This window comes from Pongo abelii, chromosome 5, assembly GCF_028885655.2.
Source record: "Pongo abelii isolate AG06213 chromosome 5, NHGRI_mPonAbe1-v2.0_pri, whole genome shotgun sequence".
Classification (NCBI taxonomy): Eukaryota; Metazoa; Chordata; class Mammalia; order Primates; family Hominidae; genus Pongo; species Pongo abelii.
Window position 1 is genome coordinate 99,296,412 of NC_071990.2, and position 6,180 is coordinate 99,302,591.

Sequence of the window (6,180 nt, forward strand, 5' to 3'; positions counted from 1 at the left end):
CCCATTACGGCTGCCCAGTTTCATGATGGGCTTCAATCAGAGAAGTAGCTACAGAGAGATCCCACCTCAAGTTCAGCAAGTCTTCTTACATTACTTGACCCAGTGAGGTTTGCCCTCATGATATCTGTTGCTGCCATCCCAGCGTGTGTCCCAATATATGGCAGTTGCTTATTTCCTTGTCAGGAACTGAAATTAAGGGCAGTGACATGTCCATCTTATTCATTGTCATGTCCCAGAGCTTTACCTACTGTGAATCACTAACTGGAGCTTAATGAGTAGAGCTTAATAAATATAAGTTGACTGAGTGAAAGCTGTAAATCTACAGTATAATTAACTGGGGGCTGTTGAGCCCTGGGGGGTACTGGAGTGTGAGAAAGGAAAGTTGGAAAGTACAGGTACGGGTTTGGTGGGCGTTCATGCTGATTGAGTGAAAGGGGAAAAAGAGAGTTAAGCTTATCAGCAGGTGCCTGCTGTTGTTGGAGGAGTGTGTTTGTGTTTGTGTGTGTGTAAGTGTATTTGCAAAATGTGAGATTTGCTTTTTAGGGAGTGGGGAGCATAAGCAGGGTATATATTGTGTCAGTGAACAGAGTAAGACTAATTCCACATTTTATGTGTATTTGGTCAAGATTTGCTCAGAGATAGGACATATATGATTCCATCAGCTGAAAAACTTGTACCTGAGAAGAACATGAGAAAGCCAAGAATGTATCATTCCAAATACAGCAGCCAAATTTTACTGTAGGTCTCCTCTTTTGGTACAATTAAGGGAATTGATCTTATATATTTGAGTATTCACAAATAAGATTCTATCAGGAAAACTTGGGAGGAGACTAAAAATTAGCATGAAAACCTTATTGCAATTATTTGTTGCCTGAAAATTGTATAAAAGGTGTATCTATAAATTCAAAATCACTGATATATCAATAGTATATGATATTATCAACCTGATAAAGGTATACAGTACATTTTATGCAATGAAACTTATTATCGAAAATCTAAAGAAGGTAGAGTTTCTTATCAATCCAATAAAGTGGTATTGCTCACTGTCAGCTTATGGTGAGTAAAAATTAACCAGCGTGCTGTGTAAATTACTAAATTATCATGGATCTGATTTTGCCATAATTGGACCAGAGTTTAGAGATATACCAGGAATGACCATTTTCAGGTGTTTTGTTTATTTATAAACTAATTCTGTAAAAAAGAACCATTCAGTATTTGAATAACACAAAAGGAAAAAGCTGCTTATCTTCCTTTAAGCCATTAATATGACACCAGAAAAATTTGATGAAAGAAACATGCAAATTGCACCTTTCCCCAGAGGAGCCTGACTGGCTGTGGATATCTGGGAAAGCACAGCCCTGATTATCCTTCCCTATAACACAAAATTTCTCCTGACACCATCTGTCTGTCCTCACCTACCAAACATATCTGCTCCATTCTGAGAAAATGTCTCTCGGCAACTTTCTTCTCATAAAACAAAGTTATGAAAATAAACTAGCATTATTCATGAACATTTCACCAGTCTGAAACAACATGTGCAAAATAAAAATAAAATTTGGAAAACCACATCTCAGGAAAAGCACAAAATCAAGTCATAAAAAAAAAAAGAAAGAAAAAAGAAGTCAGCCAGCCCCATAATAATTTTAAAAGTTTCTTCCGTTGAAGTTGCTAGGCAGGCTCGCTCGCCTCTCAAGCCTGAGGTTGAGAGGATATAACCCTTTTTTGCATTACATGAAATAGCTTCTCCAAAGGAAAAAAAAAATCCACACTTGCTACACAGCCCTTGTGGTTATCCTTGAAGCACAATAGGAAGGCCGTCAAGGCACTCAGAAAAATACATTTGAGTGAACTGGATGACTTTAAAGGAAATCAGAAAATGACCTCCAGAGCTGTAATCTTCATAGAGATATTTATATTTTAATATTGCTGGAAATTTTGCTGCTTATCAAAGCTGAAAAGTAAAAGTGCTGGCTGGAGCTGAGCCTCCTGTCTCCCGGGAAGTCTTTCTCCACAAATACATAGTTTTTCATAAATTCTGACTTGAGGCAACCCTCCTTTCGGTGATGTCTATCACTTTTCTTACTCTTGACGGTATACTTAATGCTCTACAAAAAATAAAAATGACCCAGACCTGTCCTTAAGAAGCTTGCACTCCAATTCAGTGGCTTTCAAACTGTTTTCACACCTACTAGGAAATGTATTTTATGCCACAAAAGAGCAGAAACACAACACACACAAAAAAACAAAAGGATATTTACATTTATTTTCCTGAGTTAAAGAACAAGAAGTAACAAATAAATTTCATTGAAAGTATTTTAATTAAAAGAAAATCCCTCCCCCAATGTTCCTTCTTCCTACTTATTGTGTATTTATTGTATAAATAAAAATATATAAAACAGGGAGAAGAATGTTTCTGTATATCACAAATAGGTGTAAATGCAAACATAGTAAACAATTTTCAGAGCACACTTTGATAACTACTTGGGTTGAAAATTAATTTTCATGATTAACCAACTGCAGGCCCACCCAAGATTTTGTGAGGCTCTCTAGAACTTTGTGCTTTCTAATTTACTGAGCAACACAAGTGTTAAAATAATATTAAAGTGATTTTAAAATAATAACCTTTAAAAATTAAAAGAGGGAAAAATATACCAGCCAGTTATTGAATATTTACTGTGTAGTAAGCATTAGGTTGAGAACTTTACATATATTATCTTATTTAGATTTTATGTCATAACTGCAAGATGAGCAGATTAATTGGCCATTTCACAGGTAGGAAAACAGAGGCTCCGGCAAGTGAAGTGACTTGCTCAAGGTCAAAGATATGGTAAGTACTAGAGGCAGTATCCAAACCATTTTGCTCCGAGGCACATCTGCACAGTGCTTGTCCCTCATAGCCTAAAGGTATCAGAGTGGGAGATGGTCATGTGTAGTAGGTCTTGCACGTCTCTAAAATAAGTATGGACAAGCTTACCAAACAGAAATGTCTACTTAGGGCCCAACATAAAAGTCACAGAAAGGGCAGCCTGAAGAGAGGAAGAATGATGAGACCAGTATGTGTTACAGCTGGCATGTTAATTTCTTAGAGTGTGTGAACCATGAGGCAAACATCAGAAACCCATGTGTCTTGCAATATTTTCTCATTTTGACATTGCTCATTTTGATCATGACCCTAGTAATCTCTTTTTATAGTGGTGAATTCTCTTGTGATTGTTTTTAAGGAGGGGCACAAAGGTACAAAATTACTCAATTTCAAAAGCACATTGTAATATATTTTTCTTAAAAAATATAACATATATTTGTATTGTATATATATACACACAAATATACTTTTTCAGAGGTTGGCCAACTTGTAGTTAATTAAAAAATTTGGATTTTATATTTTATTATTTTAATTTGGATTTTATATTTTCTGGTTTTATTAGGATTAAATTAGACTAGCCATGGATAGGACCAGCAGGTTGTTAGGTCCAAGTGGATGCCACAGATTCAATTCTACATCAAAGCTGAAATGCAGATTGAATGCACATCTTTGAACTATTCTTTTTGTCCCTAATCATTAGTAGAAGAAATGTGGTGTTCTCCATCCAATTCAGAATTGTTTATGAATTTATCCCCTCTGGGGTTTTCCTTCCCTCATTCTTTCTCTATTCCTTTCCTCCTTTCTTCCCTCCTCTCCTCCTTTGGGCTTACAGAAATCATATTTATAGAAGAGAAAAGAAGTCTGTTTATATATGGGGGAGTAATTTGATTATGTAAAAAGGAAGATGGTCTTTATATTTGTTCTTCTGGGCTTGAAACAATGTCATTAATCAGATTCTGATAAGAGTTATTTCAGATTTTTCAAAACATCAGTTCTCTTGTTTTTGTTCCTCACGTAAGATCTAAACCCTTTTTCTACCTACCTTGTATCCAGCAAGTAATGATTAGGAACTGTTGAAATCTTTACACTATCCTAATAATGTGCCAATTAAAGAAGGTGTTTTACCCAGATTACAAAGATTTGTCTGAGGTGGCCACCACTTTGTTAAGGCTGTTTTGTGGACATCTTCATAATTAATGGAAAAATCATTAGGAATTCAGTCTTTATTAACCCCTATAGCTGCAGGGGCCCATTTCATCTTAATTGCATTCATTTGGCACTGGCAGTATTATACAGCATAATCACTAATAAATGATCTTTTAATTTGTACCAATCAACGGAGCTTGCTTTCATGCCAATATTCCTGTTTCTTTGATGTTGACCTGTCTTGATTTTTGATCATTTGGGCTTAAGATGATTTACTGGGAAATCAATATCAATACCAGAACTGCTTGTATTCATACGTCTGTGGTTAGGTTCCATTTGAGTGTATTTTGATTGAAATAAGTGTGCTTGATTACCCATTCAGATGAGGGGGAAAAGCGTAATCAAGTTGGGAAATCTGGTACTGTATTCTTACTCAAAAGAAAATAATTAGAAACTGTAGGGAAACTGAAGATTCAGGAGAGCAGTAGAGGTAACACTTCAGATGCCACTAATTAAGCAACTTTGTCCGCCATCTCCTAAAGGCCTTCACCAATAGCATAATATGCTATTACCCATTAGCAAGGCCAATGGGGGCTTTGGTTACACTTGTTAATGGGAAACCCCGAGACAGTTTCTCTCATTATCCCGCTGTCAGCACTGTCTCTGCAGTGTAAAGTGGTCGTCATTGTTCTGTGGGTCAGCTAACCAGAAACCAAGCTACTGTAAAGAAACATTCTGCAGCTAATTGAAAATGACTGAAAAATCCCCTTATCTTCCAGTCACCTCTCTTTATTTGTGGAACAATGGGACGTATATGGAGTTGTGGGGAAAAAGGAAAGTTCAGGCTATGACATTGAATTTTTCCTGACTAATACAACTACAAAGAAGTCTTTGAAGATAATTCCAGGGGAAAAATCCACTCACTTTTTTTAAGAGATAATGACAGTAAGACGTAAGTGAGTGTTGAATATTGCACTTGCTGTTCTGAAAAGTACTTTATGTTTATGTGATTCCCTTCACTAGAAGAACTCAAAGCTTTTTCCATGAAACTGCTGAAATCCTCATTATCCTAATGAGCAAATGGCACAAAACTGGAAAAGCCACAAGGAACGTGAAGCTCAATCACATATTCTGAGCTGGGCTGTTTTCCTGAAACTCTTAAATATAGTTTAGTACAAGGTATATTTCACTTTAAGTAACTCAAAGCCTGGAAATACAAATTGATAGGAAAAAAAATCAGAAAGGAAAGGGGAAAGAAAAAGACTAAAGTAATTCCTATGTTTAGAAGATTCTTTGCTTTATGAAAGGACTTGATGCATTGTTCTTTCCTTTAAATTTAAATTCCAAAGTACATTTAATATATGATTCAAACAAAAATTCAAAAACACGAAATGTGATGATTATATATCTTAAATGAGGAATGCTTAATTTGGGGATCTGTGGAAGTTTTCTATTTTGTCATCTGTAGGAAGATGCAGCGGTACTCCATGTTGCAGTGGGCTAGGTGAACTGAGCTGGTATTGTTCATTTGTTATTTCCTTCAATCAGTATTTTTTGGCAATCATTCTGTTTTAGGCAGAGTGCCAGGCACTGGAGATACCAAATTAATTAGATATGACATTTTGCCATAAGAAATCTACAATCTACTGGATGAAGTAATAACACAAACTGAGAATAATTATATTATAGTGTAGTAAGTGAAGCAAATTATATATAGCAAACTATATACTGCAAAATGGTCTACAGAACAAAGATAACTAAGGCAACTTGGGAGTGTTAGGAAAGATTTATGTGAAGAAGTAACCCATTAGCTGAACTTTAAAGGATGAGCAGGAGTTATTTAAGCAAGTGGTGGGAAAAGAGAGCAATGATTTTTGAGTACATTTCAGGGACATCATGAGCAAAGAAGAGAAGAAATAAATGATAGATTATCTGCAAAGTATGTATGTAAGCAAGCAGTTCAGTGAGGCAGGGAGTAGAGAAGAAATAGGCTGAAGAGGTACACAGGGAGCAGATAGCTACCTCCTCTGAATGCACCTTACAAGATATGAGAAACAGAGGAGTCGGATTTACATTTAGCTAGATCACTTTGGTCACCAAACGAAGGGAATATTTTCTGAGGAAAGGACTAGAGATATGACTACTATTCATCATCATCTTGTTTCAGTAAT